Consider the following 20,387-nt stretch of genomic DNA (forward strand, 5'->3'; position numbering starts at 1 on the left):
CAGGGGCGGTTTTAGAGGCACTCACAATGGTGGTGTCTAAGATGCTTTTAGATGCACTCAATATGCAGTGTATGGAAGGATATGGATCATGTGCAGGCAGATGAGATCAGATTATGTGCCATGTGGGGCACAAACATTGTGGGCTGACGGGGCTGTTTCTGTGCTATATTTTGGGTCCCAGGTAAATTAAAACTTATTTTTTAAATGAGAAAAGTTAACAATAAAAACATCCAAAAATAATTAAAGTAAAATAATATTAAGGAGAAAAAATAAATGATCTTGCCCCTTGCTTCCTAAATCTGTGCCCTGTAATGCCCCATTAAAATCAAAGGGTGTAGCATCTGCACCAGACCTGACCTGATAAGTGGCCAGGATGACAGAGGAGACAGCTAGCAAAACTGCTGCATCATAATTCCAGCAACCTGCCTTCAATCCTGACTTTGGGTGCTGTCTATGTGGAGTTTGCACATTCCCCTTGTGACGGTGTGGGCTTTCTCCGGGTCCTCCAGTTTCCTCCCGCATCCCAAAGACGTGCAGGGTGGTAGATCGACCATTGCAAGTTGACCCTAGCAATAGGGGAGTGCAGAAGTTGATCAGAATATGGATTGATTAAAAAATGGGATTAAGTGAGTGGTTGATGATGGGTGGGGACTTGGTAGACTGAAGGGCCTGAATCTGAGCTGTATAACTCTGTGACTCTCAGTGAAGAGAATCCACAACAGAGCTGAGTGAAATCTCAGCAGGTCTAATCCTCCACTCTGCATGTCGAACAGAGGAGCAAAATGCTCTCTGGCTGCAACAAAGCTTCGTAGAGTTTCATAGCCTGTTGTTGAATAAACCATACTTCAAGTCAAGTCAAGTCCAGTTGAATTTATTGTTGAATGTTGAATGTTGAGTTACAGTACAATGAAAATTTGCTTGCAGCAACATCACAGACATGGACATGTACATACAGACAACACTCGGAAAATTAATTTATATTTAAATTATATATAATTTGCACTCAAATTGTACAAGACAGTTAAAAGAAAAAGACTGTGCAAAAATCAAGCCACCAGTGTAAACATAGATAGACAAATAGAAAACAAGTCTGTGGCCTGTTTCCGTGCTGTAATTGTTATATGGTTATATGGTAATGCAAGAGGTGGACTGTAGCGTTCCATTACTGAAGTGGGATTAGGGTTGTGCAGTCCAGATCATAACTGTAGGAACATAGCTGCTCCTGAACCTGCTGGTGTGGGACCTCTGGCTTCTCTCTGCCTCTTGCTCAATGCTGGCAGTGAGAATACAGATCAAGTCAAGTGAAGTCAACATTATTTGTCACATACACATACAAGATGTGCAGTGAAATGAAAGTGGCAATGCCTGTGGATTGTGCAAATACAACAGAACAGAACAGAACAGAACCAGTGTTTACATTTTAGAAAACAAAAAAAAAGACACAACAGTAAATTAGTCCCTGGTGAGATCAGAGTTTACAGTCCTGATGGCCTGTGGGAAGAAACTCTGTCTCATCCTCTCTGTTTTCGCAACGTGACAGCAGAGACGCTTGCCTGACCATAGCAGCTGGAACAGTCCATTGCTGGGGTGGTAGGGGTCCTTCATGAATTTGCTGGGACTGGATCTGCACCTCCTGGTGTATAGGTGAGTGTAGTTCCCATTGTGTATTCGGCTGAACACACTACTCTCTGCAGAGCCTTCCTGTCCTGGGCAGAGCTGTTCCCAAACCAGATTGTGATGTTAGCGCACAAGATGCTTTCTACAGCCCCCGAGTAGGACTGAAGAATCCTCAGAGAGACTCTGAATTTCCTCAGCTGCATGAGGTGGTAAAGGCGCTGCCTTGCCTTCCTCACCAGTGTGGCAGTGTGTGTTGTCCATGTCTATCCCTCTATCCACAGTAGTCCCATTTATCTCCAGGGGCATGTACGTCCTCGGTTGTAGAGCCCTTCTAAAGTCAACAATCAGCTCCTTAGTTTTAGTGACATTCAAGAGGAGGCTGTTGTCCTGACACCAGAGTGCCAGGTCAGCCACCATCTCCAGCTAGGCTTTCTCATCGTTATCAGAGATCAGGCCCACCACCACAGTGCCATCAGCAAACTTGATGATGGAGTTGGTGCTGAACCTGGTAACACAGTCATGTGTGTACAGGGAGTGCATTGCAGATGGAGCAGCGGGATACCAGATGCCTTTGGCAGGGGCAACGGACTATAACTAACTACCAGAACAACCCCCCTTCAACTGGGAGTGCCGGCACCTCCTTAGCTGATGACCTGAACTCTTTTTACGCACGATTGGAGATGAGCAACATCACTCCTTGTTCGCAAGCTAACAGCACCGCCAGGTGGAGGGAGGTCCACCGCTGGGGACGTGCACATATTCGCTGTGTCTGAGCACGACGTGAGGAGGGCTCTGACGTGTGTAAACATGAGGTAAGCTGTAGGCCCAGATGGTATATCTGGGCGAGGACTAAAGTCTTGTGCTAATCAGCTTGCTCCAGTGCTCACCACAATATTCAACCTCTCCCTGGCCAAGTCCGTGGTCCCTTCCTGCTTCAAAGAATCCACCATTATACCAGTGCCAAAGGATGCCTCTCCAGCCTGCTTGAATGACTACCCTCCTCACGTCGTGCTCGGACACCGAGAATGTGTGCACCGACCAGTGGCTCTCACCTCGGTAGTCATGAAATGCTTCGAGAGGCTGATCAAGAACTACATCTGCGCCTTCCTCCCTCGCACCATGGACCTGCTGCAGTTCGCATATCGTCCAAACAGATCTACGGATGATGCGGTCTCCCAGGTTCTGCACACCACTCTCACCTTGACAGCCAGAAGGGGGGCTATGCGAGGATGCTGTTCATTGATTTCAGTTCAGCTTTCAACACCATAATCCCCACCAGACTTGCTGAGAAGCTGCTGGAACTGGGGCTGAACACTCCCCAGTGTGCCTGGGTCCTGGACTTTCTCAACGCCAGGCCCTAGGTGGTCAAGATGGGGAGATATACCTCCTATCCCCTCACCCTGAACACAGGAACCCCTCAGGGTTGCGTCCTCAGACCCCAGATTGTGGGAATCGTTGATAATAGATGTTGCCCTCTCGAGGCGGCGCCTCATGTAGATACGAACACTTTTCTGAGTCTCATGTACATTCAACTATATTGGTTGAAGAACATAGAACATAAAACAGTACACACAGGCACAGACCCTTCAGCCCACAATGTCTTTACTGAACACGAAACAAAGTAAAACTAATCTTCTCTGTCTGTAAGTGATCCACATCCCTCCATTCCCTACATATCCAAGTTGATAAAAGGTTATGGATATCCTAGTACAGGAATCACTGGAAACTAATATACATGTTCAGCAAAAAAATTAAGAAAGGAAACTTTGTGTTGGCCTTTATTGTTAGAGGATTTGATTACAAGTGTGGGAACATCGTCATCCGATAACATACAGTAGCCCAGCCAAACCAGATTTGGAGTATCACATACAAGGTTGTTCTTCAATCTTGCGGAAGAATATATTTGCAATTGAGAGAGTTCAGCAAAGGTTCGCCAGATTGATTCTTGCAATATCATATTTATTGTAAGTGAGGAGAAATTAAGCAATTGAGACATTATTCTTTTGATTTCAAAGGAATGAGAGGTGATGTCATAAAGGTACGTTTATATAGGTTTTTGAAAGGGTAGGTGGGAAGTTTATGTTTTCCCTGGCTACAGTGCCCAGAATGATATTTGGTCAGTCTCAAAATATGTGGTTGGACGGGCAGGATGGGGCTGAGGAGCACTTTCATCAGGCAGAGATATTAAGAGAATCAAGGCATACGTGGATGAGAGTGACACTGAGGCACAATTGAAGTGCCTCACCATAGCTGTATGTGTGCATATGACATTAAACTCAACTTGACTTGATTTGAAACATCATATTGGTGGCAGAGCAGAAATAAGAATGAAGGGTCGCGACCCAAACATCACCCATTCCTTCGATCCAGAGATCTGCCTGTCCTGCTGAGTTACTCCAGCATTTTGTGTCTAACTTCTGAGCTGTTGAATGATCCATTATTATAGCTTCTATTTTATGTATACTTATATAATGAAATCAATAAAGATAAAACTATTTTATCTGTAAACTGAGGTAGCAAGCTTGGGGTTGGAGGTTTCCATAGTACTTGGACCTTATTGTACATGTGCTCATGAAAATTAACTCGACTTGACTTAAAACTATTTGTTATCTCTGTCCATAATGTGTATTTGAATATTCCCCTTCACAGAACTGTGACGTTTGGTGTATGGGTTCATGCTTTGGGTAAAATAGCAACGAACCAGCACTCAGACAACTTTAGCCCATTAATTCTGTGGGATAGATCTGAAATTTATGCTCAATGCAAATCTCATTTAAAATGAATTGGAGTGAGTTGTCAATCAGTTTAAAAACTGTTATTATGGGTGATATATATATACCTGTTCAACCTGGTTAATTTTCTGTTTTGAGTGCAGGCAGCAATCTGGCACAAATTAAGCCTGAAATTGAGTACATTTTCTTGAGGGAGGTAACCGTTCAATGTTTTCCCAAACGCTTTTTAAAAATCACAAAGGTGAAATTATGATTGATTGAAAGATACAACATGGACATAGGCACTTCAGCCCACTGAGTCCATGTGGACTATTAATCACCCATTCATTCCAGTTCGATGTTATCCCATACATCACACACTCGGCCAAACTTACAGAGGCCAATTCACCTACCAACCCGCACGTCTTTGGGATGTGTGAGGAAACCGGAGCAAGCAGAGGAGATTAATGCAGAAGAATGTGCAAACTCCACACAGACAGCACCCGAGGTCAGGATTGAACCCATGGTCTCTGGTGGCACGAGGCAGCATCTCTACCAACCGCATTACTGTGCCACCCAATGATTCAATGAACTGAAGATGACTCTAAAACCAAAACTGAACCTTTTACTAAAAGTAGTATTTGTCTCACAGAGAAATCTTTCATGGTCTTAAGTCATTCGAAAAGCTAAGCCACAGGGTGTTGCAGATCAGCATCCAACGCCCACTCAGTGCACTGTCTACGGAGTTTGTGGGCTTTAGTGAGTAAAGGGGGGGGGGGGGGGGTTCATATTAAGCAGTACGTTATTTAACATAGTTTTACTATTGGATTTGCATTTGGTAAATAAATAAATAAAATAAATTGGTAAGCAAGTAGGCTGTGACTTGTTAGGTGATTATGCAAGGAGCCAGAATTAATTAACTGAAGAGAGCTGACTCAGAATTTGTGGTACTTGGGCATATCTGTGGCTTCTGCTAAAACATCATGTTTAGTGCCTATTGAGTGGAGTGGCCATGGAATCTGGATGTTGGTGAATAAGGGACTTTGCTGATGTAACAGCAATAATGTTGTTTTATATTTGGAGAATAAACTTAATGAATATAGTGAAATGATTAAGACAGGTATGTTAGGGCAAGTGGCGGTACAGTGGCACAGTGGTAGAGTTACTGCCTTACTGCACCAGAGGCTCGCGTTTGATCCTGACTACAGGTGCTGCCTGTGTGGAATTTGTACGTTAACCATGTGACCACGTGGGTTTTCTCTGGGTGCTCTGGTTTCCTCCCACAATTCAAGGATGTGGAGGTTTGTAGGTTAATGGGCTTCGGGAAAATTGCAAATTCTCCCTTGTGTGTTGGATGAGCGCTAGTGTTTGTGGTGTGCACTGGTTGGCCCAGACTCAGTGGGCCTAAAATAAATATTCTTTCTAAAGAATCAAGGCTTGGGGAATTTGGCCAAAGTACTGAGGAAACCTCTCTAATTTTTTTTAAAGTAGTGACAATCAATCACTTCCATCCATTTGTGAAAACAGCCACCATTAAAAATATATTATCTCTGACAGTAGTGTAACTCCACTAAGTACAAGGCTTAATGAAGACAAGTGATACCACTGGGGTGGCGGAATAATCAGAGGATCGGTCTTATAATACTGCTGTGCAAGTATGCTGTACACAAAAGTTCCATGGACAAGCAGAAAAAAGATGCATGGCATACAGTGGATCTTGAGAAAAGAAGTCGAGAAAGGAGCAATAATAGCAATATTAACAAACAAAGGGAAAATAAGAAGAATTGAAACTGTGGGAAATCCATGATCAACAAATAGGTAACCAGGATGCAGTACTGGTGGAATTGAGCATTGGATGAAATGCTGCCTATCATGTGATATTTTTACCCAAATCTGTCTTTCCAAGTGGTTTTAAAAGTTCCCATAACCCAATTTCATGGGGAACATGAGCAGGAGTTGATCATCTGTGCTCTTGTATTTATCCATTCACACAATAGTATTTATCCAATCACTAAAATACTGACAATGTCATCGTTTTGAGGAAAATCATCAGTGGGCTTATTTTCCAACACAGTTGTTAGGTTGTTCCAACTGAAAACATTTGTCCAGTGAAGTGTGCATTAGTGTATTTATGTAACCCAATGCTTGATGCTCATAATATGTGTGATCTTGAAGTCTCTGTTCCCTCTTGTGATGTGAGTTCATATAAAGTTTCAATTGCTCTGCTGCATTGGTTATTTTCAGACTGCATTGGGCATGGTGTCTCCAAACTGTAAACGTGCAAATACTGACCTCCAAATGTACTGAAGTCAGAGCCATGGAATCCGAAGAGAGTACATTTCTCTGCCTCACACCAGTAAATCATTTGTAAGCTACAGCACAGCAAACTGTTTACAAAATATTTAGCTTAGCCTGAAAGTATTTTGGTAATGCCAGAAAAAAAAACTGAAAGGATAAGATATTTTTTCTCTTAGTGTGACTGGCAGTGCATGTGTTAGCTCAAGTCAAAATAAACCAACATAACGTTATAGGGAACTGGCATAGACGAGGAGTTGAAGCTAACATAGATTAACCAAGATGTGTAAAACATGAAGTGCTGGAGTAACCCGGCGAGCCAGACAGCATCTCTGGAGTGACGTTTCGGGTTGGGACCCTTATTCAGACGTCGCCAGTCCGTTCTATTCCCTCCATAGATACTGCCTGACCAGAACTTTGGGTTTTATTCAAGATTCCAGCATCTGCAATTCCTTGTGTCCCCATATAGAATGGTGGGGCAGGCTTGAGGGACTGAGTGATCTACTCCTGCTCCTATTTTCTTGTGGCTTGTGTTTTTTGAATCTTCATTCACATTTAATCTTTATAAAGATCTGAAGTCACACAGTACTAATAGTTTCTCCAAAAATATATAGGAAGGAATTGCAGATGCTGATTTTAACCAAAGATAGACACAGTAAGTCAGCGGGTCAGGCAGCATCTCTGAAGAGAAGGAATGGGTGACATTTTGGGTCGGGTCTGAAGAAGGGACTCAACGCGAAACGTCACCCATTCCTTCTCTCCAGAGATGCTGCCTATCCAGCTGAGTTACTCCAACTTTTTGTGTCCAAATATATATAGTTGACCAGCTTAACTTATAGTTGAAACAAACTTAGAGCAGAAGACCTTTTTTAGGATGACTCCACGTGATGAAAGACATAACATTAAGTTTCCTTTTACATCACTCCAAGCAATTTTCAGTCTTTGAAACAACATTGTTTAGAAATAAAAACACATCACACATTTGACACATCAAGTAGTAGTTAGCCAGAGAGGGACAAGTTAACATTTCATTGATCTTTCTTTTCCATTCTCTTTAGAAAACGTAGAAAACAAATAGATTTTGAGTTTACTTGCACAGAAGAAGTAGAGGTGGAGAGACAGGAGAATGATATGTGATGAGGTGGACACTGATGATATTGGTGCCAATTGATTGATGGCAGTAAAGGTTTGTTCTACAGAGCTTACCTGTCTGAAGCAATGTTAAAAAAGGCAAGTGTATGAGGAGAGAATGATAACTTTGTGAAATACATAACGTGGTTTGGTTTAGTTTAGAGATACAGCGTGGAAACTGGCCATATCCGCCCACCAAGTCTGCGTCGACTAGCGATCCCTGTACACTAGCACTCGCCTGCACATTAGGGTCAATTTACAATTTTTACCGACACCAATGAACCTACAAACCTGTACGTCTTTGAAGTGTGGGATGAAACTGGAGGACCTAGAGAAAACCCACACAGTCAGGGGTAGAACATATAAACTCCGTACAGAGAGCACCCATCGTCAGGATCATACCTGGGTCTCTGGTACTGTAAGGCAGTAATGCCCCTGTCCAACTTAGGAAACCTGAACGGAAACCTCTGGAGAGTTTGCGCCCCACCTAAGGTTTCCGTGCGGTTCCCGGAAGTTTACTTTTTTTTGTCAGTCTCCCTACCCGCTTCCACTACCTGCAACCTCCGGGAACCGCACGGAAACCTTGGGTGAGGCGCAAAGTCTCCAGAGGTTTCCGTTCAGGTTTCCTAAGTGGGACAGGGGCATAACTCTCCAACTGTGCCATTGTGCCTTGTCGTTTCTGCCTTGTAGTATTGTAGTTGAAAGCAATCAGAAATAAAAAGAATGTTGGAAATAGCCACCGACAGCTTTTAAGGTGAAAATGTTTTATTATTTTTATTACAGAAACAACACCAAGTGCACTACATGAAATGCCAAAGGCGTAAATTAATAATTGTCTCCTCTGAAAGGTGCATTTGTATCTCTGGGAATGAAAGAGCAAAAGTTCCAGTGTTTCATCGCCCACAGTTATCATGCAGAAAAGGAAAATGGGAGGAAATAAACAAATATTTTATATCTGGCTGCACAGAAAAATACTCTCGCAAATACTTGAGAACAAGGGTCCAATATAAAACGGAATTAGTATAGCCTGAAATGAATAAATGTCCAGCACCTGTGAACTACAGTTTTGAAGGAGATAGTTAATGAGAAAGTGGATGTCTGATTTCCAGCTTTCAAAATTCCAGAGATTCTGATGGTTCCTGATGGATGACCCATCTAACAAAGGGGGAAAAGAAAATATACACAATTATCAGCCTCGTATTTGAGGAAAATGCTGGAATCAAATACATATAGGTATGATATCATGACACTTAGATAATAATTATGTGATTGCGTTGAAACAGCATGGATTTATGAAAGTGATCATGTTTGACCAATCATTCAGAGATTTTTGAGGATTGGTGAACAAGCTTCCAATATGTGGAATTTGGAGTAACATACTAGTGTTACCAGATGGTTTTGACCCGAAACGTTGCCTATTTCCTTCGCTCCATAGATGCTGCTGCACCCGCTGAGTTTCTCCAGCATTTTTGTGTACCTTACCAGATTGTAAGATGGTTACACATATAAGAAAAAGAATGGGAACAATGGCTTCTGGTGATCTACAGTGAATGAGATACAATGAGGATTAATGCTTTAGCCCCAACTATGCATAATAATTACCAACAAATAGGCTGAGGGCATCAAATAAAACATTTCAAACACATTGATGACATGAAATTAATTCTGAATGTGAGTCATGAAGAGGATGCCAAGAGACTTCATGGGGACGTAGACAAGCTAAATGAATGGACAACAACGTGGCAACGTGTAAAAAAACATATGGTGATTTAAGAGCCTTTTAACAAGGATGAAAACATCCAATACTGGAGGGCATAGTTTTAAAGTGAGAGTTGTCAGTACATATGATAATTAAACAGTCATGAATATTTTGGTGGAAAATAATTGTTGGTATGTTACTCCCAAATTCCACATACTGGAATGATTCTAAAAGATTGGAGCAAAAAGGAGTCTGAAAAAGGGCCCTGACCCAAGATATCATCTGTCCTTTTCACTCCATGCTGCCTGGCCTGTTGAATTTCTCCAGCACTTTGTTATTTTTTTGGTCGTGTCTTAATATAAAATGATTTCTTTAAAATGAAAAATAACATTTTTTGAAATACACCATGAGGGTTCAGAAATATTCAATGTTTGGTGTCCTCTGGCAGAAGAAAATCTGATTCCGGCTTCAAACTGAGGTTTTTTGAACTCTACGCTGTTTGATCATTTACTCTTGTGGCTGACTGGTTTAAAACATTTTTGTGGATTGCGGAAATGTAATCTGCAAATAGTCGGGTTCATCTGGTGAAATACATATTACGGTAGTATGAAAGATATTATTTCGGGAACATCATAAAGAGTATAAACAAATGACAAAAACATGTTTAAAGAAAACCCACAATCACTGCATGATGTTCCCACTGTGTACTGTAAGTGTAGCATGTAAATCTATTTTAATTTGGTGGGTGGAATGATAATTTTGCCATATTCAAGAGGGAAGGCTTAAGCCTCATTGGAAACCCTCAGTCCCTCTTTAATTGTATTTAATTGCACTTTAACTTGCTTTAAATGTTATTCCCTTTATTGAGGAAGGAACTGCAGATACTGATTTACACCGAAGATAGACACAAAATGCTGAAGTAACGTCGTGGGATAGGTAGCATCTCTGGAGAGAAGACCCGTGTCTCTGACTCTCTAAAGCAGCAACTTCATTGTTGCGCCAATGTGGCCTGCCAGCTTTGGAATATGAGAGGAAACCAGAGCACCCACACGGTTACAGGGAGAAAGTACAGACTTCGTACAGACGGACCCGAGGTCAGGATTGAACCCATGTCTCTGGTGCTGTATGGCAGCAGCTCTACCTGTCCAAATGCCTTTTACATATTATTATTGTACCTTCCTCTATCAGCTCATTCCTAAAACCTACCCCATTCTGTGTGAAAAATTTGCCCCTTTGGTTCCTATTGACATCTTTTCCCTATCACCTTAAACCCATGTCCTCTCACTCTTGATTCTCCTACCCTGGGGGGAAAAAAAGCTCTGTGTACTCACCCTATCTATTCCCCTCATCATTGTACACACCAAGTCTGTGAAGACAGAAATGTTCCTGGACAAATTGCTTCCTACTATCACTGATAGATGTAAGATATTCCCTCAAAAAGCAAAATGCAATTGACTAAGGTTGGAAATCTGAAATAAAAGCACCAAATGCTGGAGATAATCAACAAGTCGGGATGTGAGTGTGTGCTGGAAGAGCAGATTTGGAACTTATGGAAAGTATTAAATTATTCCATGTTCAATTTTGTCAATGATGACTTTGGTGAATCAGAAGTTCCAATAACAATAGGTATCCAGAGCAACACTGGGTAATCAGGGTTGGCTGGCACCTAGCCCACAGCATCTTTCTCTTTTTCTTAATCTTCTTGGATTTGGAACAGTAAAAGATTACCTGCAAATAGTGCTTTCTGTGGCACAGAGTACATTAAATCATATCCTGTAAAATATCCATGCAGTGAAAGTTCAGCCAGCTACTCCTTGACATTGAAAATATCCAAGAATTATTCAAATGGAATTGTCTTCAAAGGAATCAAAGGGCCTGAGAGCTCTGCTAAAAGTGATTGCAGCAAATTATGCAATGATACATATCCAGAGCTAATAAAAAGCATTCCAGGCAATTACTGGGGCGAGGGTCCATATTTCCTAAATGGCACAGAATGAGAAGAATTGAAAAGGAGATATTGAAAGTCAAATGGATGAACTGGGAGGACCATCAAGACTGACTATTAAAAGACAGTTAAAGAAGAAAGAAAAATTGTGAAGGTTAAAGGATTTCTACAGCTTTTAAGTTCCTATGAGCAACACAAGCTGGTACATTTCTTGTCCGAAAACACAAGGTTTTCGGACAAGATGAGAAAGCAGGGATGGAAGTAAGGCCATTTGGAGCTGCATAGATTAAGTTTGGAGAATCAAAAGCATATGTTTCTGAATATTTATGAGGGCAATTATTATAACTACATCCATGACTGAGTTAAATCAGTGCTCTAATGTTTATTGCCATTTGCCGTTTGATTACATCCAAGTCAAGTAATGATAGTGATGTATGGAGTTACACAAAGGCACATCACATCATTTATAACAAGCGGGAAGAAGCTTGTGTCTTTTGTCCTACTTATTCTTACCAGAAATTCAACACAGTCTTGCAAGTTGTGTATCCATGCATTGCCTGACCCAAGCATGACGTCCCACTGGGATATGCAGATAGAGGATCGGGGTGCCTCTGTAAAGGTTTTTAATGGTTGCAGCAGCATTAAAAGACTCAGCTGATTGATGCAATACTTACTGCCAAATCACACGGGCAGACTGATTACAGGAATTATGAGTGACAGAAGCATAAAGCACCTGTTGCTTATTTGTTTAGGGCAGGCTAAGTGTCGACAGATTGGCAAAAGAAATTAACTTTGACTTCTAAAGATATGTTAAGGAAACCATTGTCCAGTCCAATTTTAAATTAGATAGCTATCTTTTAAATGCAACACTTCCAGGTTTGATACTTCAAGTACTGGTATTGGGACAGATCACGTCACATTGATTTAGTCTATCATATCACTGATGAAAAGATGTGATTTTTTAATATATTAAGCTTTGGGTTCTTTACATAATTTCTGTTAAATTGTATAAACATTTGTAATGGTCTTGTCTAGTCCTCTACAATCCTATGTTTATATAAATCCCAAATATTCTGAATAGAATAACAGCATTCTGTTAATAATATGAAAAATGGCCGTAGAAACATAAATGCTAAAATAAGAGGCAAGCAGAAGGCAATTTTGCTTGATTGCAACAATATCACCAGGGTTCTTGCAGTGCGAAAACAACAGAATGAATTACTCTTCATAATTTAGTTTTGTTTAGTTTTGATTATTGTCACGTGTACCGAGGTACAGTGACAAGCTTTTTTGTGTGTTATCCAGTCAGCGGAACAATTATACATGATTCCAATCGAGGCATCCACAGTGTACAGATGCAGGATCAAGGGATTAATGTATAGTGCAGGATAAAGTCCAATTAAAGATAGTCCGAGGGTCTCCGTTCAGGTAGATGGTAGCTCAGGACCACTCTCTACTTGTTAGTAGGATTGTACAGTTGCCTGATGACAGCTGAGAACAAACTGTCCCTGAATCTGGAGGTTTATGTTTTTACACTTCTGTACCTCTTGCCTGATGGGAGAGGTGAGAAGAGGGAGTGATCGGGATGAGACTCATCCTTGACTATGCTGGTGGCTTGACCGATGCCAGTGAAGAGTAGATGGAGTCAATAGAAGGGAGGCTGGTTTGTGTGATGGTCTGGGATGCGTCCACAATGCTCTGCAATTTATTGCAGTCTTCAATAAAGCAGGAAAAAGGTGCTGCCTGATATGTTTAGTTTAATTTAGAGATGCAGGGTGGAAACAGGCCCTTTGGCCCACCGAGTTTGCACCGACCAATAACACTATCCTACACAAATTAAGGACAATTTTACATTTATACCAAGCCAATTAACCTACAAACCTGTACGTCTTTGGAGTGTGGGTGGAAACCGAAGTTCTCGAAGAAAACCCACGCAGGTCATGTGTCAGGATCAAACCCACAGACAGATCGAACCCGGGTCTCTAATGCTGTAAGGCAGTAGCTCTACCACTATGCCACCGTGCCATCCACAATAAGGACTACAATAAAAATATTTTTTTAATTCATTAATATGTTACACTTGAGAACGAACATAAAGATAGATTTTTACATATTTAGTATACTTTAGTAAAATACACCCATTTAATATAGCCAGATTATGTTCAGACTTTATTATCATATTTTCAGAACTCATGATAAAATTACCTAATTGCAATTATTATTGCTCAGCAGATAAAATTTAAATGCACTGGGCATAGTTTTTATTGCTTCTTCAATCTGGGACTTCAGTGTAATCTCAGCACTGTGGTAACATTGCTGTTTGTTCACATGTAGTTTACCTACTTGCAACATCAGTCAGAATTATTTCAAAAATAACACTTATGTATTCAAAATCAGTAGTCTTACTGTCTGAAAACTGGAAGAGTAAACCTTTATTAGTTTGCTTTGGCCATAAGACTAGTGGGGCTCTTGCTGTGCTGTACTGTTCCGTTCAATGAATGAGATAAGCTGATCTGATTCATTGAAGATCCTTCCCACTGTACTGTCTATGTTCCATCATAAGTGTAATGTGCAAAATCCACCAATTTATTGCTGCCTCATTTACGCGTATCTTTCCATTTATTTTTACCACTAAATCTATATCACTGTATATATACTGAAGTGCACAGTGGTATTAATTGCTTATTCATATAACCTCTTCATGGGTGGCACAGTGATGCAGAGGCAGAGTTGCTGCCTTACAGCACTTGCAGTGCCAGAGACGTGGGTTCGATCCCGACTGCGGGTGCTGTCTGTACGGAGTTTGTGCGTTCTCCCCGTGACCACGTGGGTTTTCTCAGAGACCTTCGGTTTCCTCCCACACTCCAAAGGCTTACAGGTTTGTAGGTTAATTGGCTTGGGTTTGTATACTTGGTATAAGAGTAAATTATCCCTAGCATGTGTAGGAAAGTGTTAATGTGCGGGGTTCGCTGGTCCACGCGGTCTCAGTGGGTCAAAGGACCTGTTTCCGCGCCGTGTCTAAACTAAACTAAAGTTGTACAGGTCCACTGATTTTCTGGCAACTGGTGGTTCAGCACCTCCTTTAATCCAGACAAAATTACGTGTACGCACTTGAAATCCGCACTGGAGGTCCCCCTGGAGGGGGTTAATCTTGACCTAATAGAGATTTCCATGACAATCAGTGAGTCAAATTTGTCCCCTGCAGCCACTTCCTGGATCTCTGGCCCGGCCGGAGCCGGCAGATCCGTCTTCCGAGGCCGACTTTACGAGTTGGTATCTTGGCCCCTGGATGGCCTAGGAGGACCGTTCTAATGCCCTTGGACTCCTCTCAGAGGCCATGGCCTCTGTTGGTCTTGCAAAATGGCTAATCCAAAAAGACTCTGGAACCAAGGCTGCTGGAAAATCGGTGGTGGACTATCCTAAACTTCCGCTTACTTGGTTATTTTGGTAACATATTGCTGTTTATTAAGTCCATTGCAACTTTGTAATCTATCCTCACCAGAAAATCTGCTTGTATTTACCTATTTATCTTCCTTGGATTTCTTTCAACTATTTTCTTTGAAAGGTTTGTAAACCGTCTGGATAATCATGAGTACTAAAGGGGGATTTTTGTGGGTGTTATGTAATTGCTTTCTTTTGCTATTAATGAAATAGCATTCTAAAACTACAGATAGAAATGGGCAGATTCTACATTTTATTGAACAACAAATTTAATATATCAACCTGTTTTGAATCAGAGTAGCATTGTAAAATATAAATTAGGAAAAGGACCGTATAACGTTATCCAGGCCTGAATTTGGAAAAAAAACAAATATGTTGAATGGAATAGATCATACTTTACTTGTAATGTTAAACCAATTCTTCACAATTTGCTTGTGGAATGCAGTAGATGAGTGTTTTGTACCATTGTAGTTACTATATGTGCTAGTATTTTCTCACTTCTTGGAGCTTTGTTACTTTATTATGGAGAAACGACATCCTTGACATATTTACTCAGGATTCTTCATTACTCTTTGTAGTCTTGATTGAGTAAAATCTGTTTCAAAATGCTGTTTAAAGAATTTGATATAATAAGCCAACTGGTGCCTCCTTACCCTAAACCTATATTGTTTGTTTGTTGAATAAGAGCTGAATATATGGGAAAAAATTACAACAAGCTTCAATTATTGTTAAAAAAAAAACCCCAGCTATTTTTGTGCCTTTGGACAATTGCAATGTCATAGTCAAAATGTAAAACAATGCAAAAACAAGTCCTTCAGCACAACTTGTCCATGCTGACCAAGATGCCCCAATTATGCCAGTTCTATTTGCCTACATCTGGTTCATATCCCCCTAAATCTTGTATCTGTCCAAATGTCTTTAAAATGTGATCTACTACTTGCCTCAACTACCTCCTATGGCAGCTCATTCGATGTACCCACCATCCTCTGTGGTTCCCATCAATTTTTTTCCATCCCACCTTAAACAGATGTCGACTGGTTCTTGAATTCCCTATTCTGTGTTTATTTTCATGTGGCAGAGAAAATTTAGAAATTTCAACAATAGTAAGGAGAAATTACGCTGTATTTTAAGCCCAACGTCTTGCCTTTCATTCAACAGAGAAATTTTATGTCCATGTGTTAATGAGTTACAATCATACAATATGAATTAAACCCAGAGCTGATATTTAATACAACGTTTTTTGACACAATGAAGACTCAGCTGAATAAAGAGCTTATCTTATGTTGCTGAGTTTTCATGTTGATCGGATCAACTCCAATATTTCTCTTGCACCATGTTGAGAAAACTTCACAACCTCAATGCCTAGCATGTACTATCTGGAAAAAATAACCTAAAACAAATCCCCAGTTTATGAATGTGTGGAGAATAACAGTTGTAATGCAGTCTGAGGTTTCTGATGACATCCATGAATTGCTTGGACTTTTCGCAGCAGTAGATGATATTGTTTAAACTTCATGAGTTGATTACGACCTTAGCTCATTTTGAATTCATTTTTATTAAACATGATATCCTTTTACAGTGGCAGAATGATACAGAGCCAGATACATAGACATAGAAACAAAAACAAACCAATCACAAAAGAGTTAGTTGGTCAAAATACAGTATATGATCTAATTTTGCATTCTAAATTACAATTTTGGGTCTGATTTAAGAGCCAAATTAGGTGATATGTTTCACCTATTTTTGGCAATAATTTGTTAACTACTTATCACACAATCCAGTAACTTTCCTGTTAACTTAAGCCAAGCCAATGCAATTTGTTTTGTTCTCAATGTAGAAGCGAGAGAACTAAAGTTAAACTTTAGGTGGTCCAATAATGAAAATATGCCACAACTTAATAAATTAAACTTAGGTATTTATACATAAATATAACTTGCTGCAATTTTCACTGTCACAAATTTTGCAAAACTATCGGCAATAAAATTGAGCTTTAGCAGCTCAGTAAATATTTTGTATGGGTCGTTTTTTTTACAAAGGCTAGGAAAAGATAAATGATTTCATATTGTTTAAATAGTTTTATTTTTCCAACATTATTGATTAGATGGTGGGATAGAATTCCAGGCACAGAAACAAATTCAATGCTGTAAAATGAAATATGATAACAATTACTTGAAGTTCATTAGGTTTATTTATTCATTATGAAAAACTGAAAATCCAAATATTTCCAGCACTTCCAAAATTTGCAGGACTTGGCGGCTTGAATTATATGGGAAGGGCGGTTGGGTTAGATTTTTTTTCTCTAGAGCAGTGGTTCCCAACCTTTTTTTGGCCATGCCCCACCTAATCAGCTCTAAAATCCTGATGCCCCCCCCCCCCATGTGGTGATATATAATTCTTATCATTTAAAAAGTTTCAGCTGAAGAAGCTTAAAACGCCAATACCTTGGTTTAAACAAGCTTCAAAAGAACATGGCCTCGCGCGCTTCGTGCGACGTGCATGAAAAGCGATGGCGCGGTGATTATGTAATAACTACACAATAAAGACATTTTTTACCCCAAAAAAATTATTTACTCAAAATAACATCTGAAACATAAACTACATATGTTTACCTGATGGAAAATCCAAAAAAATAAAAATTGAAAATTTGGACCCAGACCTCCTCAGTCGCTCTCAATTGCCCCCCTTAAAAATCAAATTGCCCCACGTTGGGAACCACTGCTCTAGAGTCTGGGAGCAAATATCTTATTTTTTCATAAAAGCTGATTAATAAACCAAACGTGTAAACATCTTTTTGCCTATAATCTTGGGTAACGTTTTGCCCTAAAGAAGATCTTCAAATTGTGCTGTGTTAACAATGCTGTGTATAACTCACTTCAAAATGTTTTTCAAGTTACATCAAAATGTTTCAAAATCATTAATATTACATTTCAAATAATAATAATAATCTGAATTCACCTAAATTCGTTGAAAATGATACAATGTTCAATCAAGGATCAAGGATCCCACGGTGAGCGATTCATATTCTGCAAATAAAATGCAAGAGGATAATTTAGCTTTGTGGATGATTATTAATTACATGGCTATTGAAACACAAGATTTCATATGATTAAACATGTTTTAATATACATATCAGTTCAGTTTTCATAAAATGAATACATTAGTAATTTGGAAAATCGAAAACTACTAATGTTTTCCCGATTTCCTTCGTGAAAGTCGATTTGTTACTGGTAAGGAGAGAACTCACATTGCAACGAGAGAATTGACTATTCTTTGGTGAAGAAGACAGATCATAAAACATCAACAAAAGCAGATGTTCCTTGGTTTTTTTTCCTCCATTTAAAAATATCTCTCACTCTGTGCAGATGGTTCCAATTTCGGGGCCACTACAGAAGCTTAAGATCAAGGTTGCCATTTCCGTACAGTACTCAGGGATTCCTCCACCATTAGAATGGCCATCTTTTGGAATGGCCATCTTTAAATTAGGGCCCAGTTACACATAAAAGTTCCCACGGCTCTATTTCGAAAGAGTACAGATGAATTATACTGGCATTAATTTTTTATCGATAGAGAGAAAAAGCACATTGCAACTGAAGAATTGAATTAAACAAAAAGGACAGATCATAAAACAGATAAAAAGCAGATTGTTTTATTTTTATTTTTATTTCCTTCATGCATTCAATATTATCATATTACTATGATAATAGCAAGTTGGCCGCCATGTTTCTGACTTGAGTCATAGTCATAGACTTCAAAACCACTTCACTGCTGCTAAGCACTTAGAGCTATATATTTTTTGTCATTTCTATCAGTTTGTCCTTCCTTACAGATGATGTTATTATAATGTGGTCACACAGGCATTGGTTCACTCTCTTACTAAATGACCATTGTTTATATCTGTATTTCGAAACAGCGACCGATGGCTTCTTCACCATAAGAGTTCATAACCATGTCAGTCTAAACTTACCTAATGCAACACATTCAGCAATTCACTAGATGGGAATGGAAATAAGTTGTTAATTTTCCCTTCATTAACTAACCTGCCTTTAATTTCCACTTGTTCCACTTTGTTTTGTCAGCTCAGGTTATAACCCAAGTGGAATTAGTGCAATTAATATTAAACATTGCTTAGTTTAGTTTAGTTTAGTTTAGTTTAGTTTAGTTTAGTTTAGTTTATGGCCATATGTACCAAGGTACAGTGAAAAGCTTTTTTGGTATGTGCTCACCAGTCAGCGGACTCTAGATTATTATTATCAAACCGTGCACAGTGTGCACATACATGATAAAGGGAATAATGTTAGTGCAAGGAAAAGGCCAGATTAAAGAGTCCAAGGGTCTTCAATGAGGTAGTTAGTAACTCTCTAGTTGTTGGTAAAATGGTTCATCTGCCTGATGACAACTGGGAAGAAACCGTCTCTGAATCTGGAAATCTGCGTTTTCATACTTCTGTCTCTTGCCTGGTGGGAGAGGGGAGAAGAGGGAGTGACTGGGATGAAGTCTCGTCCCTAATTATGCCGGTGGCCTTGACGATATTGGGGAAATTTGAGGGAAATATTGGGGAAATGTTCAAACGTATAAGTCACATCCTATACAAATTGTGCATGCATGTTCCATAATCTTTCATAATTGTTCAAGGTTCAAGGTTTAATGTTCCAGAAACAAGTCCAGCAACAAAGTTATCCATTTGTGTTCATGCATATTTATGAATATTCTTTAATTTATTCTCATATTCTTAACTGCATTGGAAATTCAAAATATTATTTTTATATCAAAAATATACAATATTATAAGAATATCTGATATACATCAAAACAATAAACACCATTCAGCTGTTTATATCATTTTTATTTCTGGTAATTTTGCAGCAAGCAAAATCATTGGTGAAAGATGTCCCACTCATATTTAAGATAATCATTTTTGATTGATAAATCTATTTTGAGCAATACTAATAAAACTGTTCCAGGTTTTGACACTTTCCATATATCAAGAAAGTGTTTTCATGAAAAAAACAAAAATTAAAAAATCATGCCCTTGTCTAATGTTTCTTTGATTGGTCATAGATTCTAAATTATTGTCATTGTCATTATTCAAATTAATTTTAGCAGAATCATGAAGACCAAGTTTCCCTGGCAATGGCAAACATATTTTGTGTGCAGGTTCTGCAGCAAACTCTTGTGACTGAGAGGCTAAATCTAACATCCCTTGTGCCACTTTGAATAGGATCAATTGACATTACACAGACTGGTAATTGAACCTGACACCTTTGTGGTCTCAGCTATTTACTGTCTGAATTAGCTGAACCATCAATCCATGCACAAATCTAATGGTTCAAATCCCTCTCCATTCACCGTTCATCTAATACTATTTCCAATTCAAGCACAGGGATTAAATGGAAAATCGGTAAACATCTGTTTTTGAGATTTAAGCAAAAATAAAGAATTCAGTAAAAACTGCAAAAATCAAGATAGAAGAGGTGGCAGAAACTACTTTAAAATGTTTGATTTTTACTTAGAACTGATTTTATTCTATTTCTACTGTTGGAATAATTAAC

The 20,387-nt window shown here is 39.4% G+C and overlaps 1 long non-coding RNA gene across 8 annotated transcripts in view; it reads right to left on the bottom strand.

Moving 5' to 3' along the window:
* Positions 1-8,482: 8,482 nt before the first annotated feature.
* Positions 8,483-20,387, bottom strand: part of LOC129705355 (uncharacterized) — a 30,104-nt gene continuing 18,199 nt past the window's right edge. For 5 of the 8 annotated variants that reach the window (XR_008724889.1, XR_008724893.1, XR_008724891.1 and 2 more), the window contains 3 exons: positions 17,795-17,862; positions 13,280-13,437; positions 8,483-8,909 (listed from right to left, as the gene is read on the bottom strand). This is a non-coding gene — a long non-coding RNA (uncharacterized LOC129705355). The remainder of the gene's footprint in view (positions 8,910-13,279; positions 13,438-17,794; positions 17,863-20,387) is intronic. The other 3 variants (XR_008724892.1, XR_008724894.1, XR_008724888.1) reach the window with 2 other exon arrangements.

The sequence above is a fragment of the Leucoraja erinacea genome, chromosome 17 (genome assembly GCF_028641065.1).
Source record: "Leucoraja erinacea ecotype New England chromosome 17, Leri_hhj_1, whole genome shotgun sequence".
NCBI classification, from domain to species: domain Eukaryota; kingdom Metazoa; phylum Chordata; class Chondrichthyes; order Rajiformes; family Rajidae; genus Leucoraja; species Leucoraja erinaceus.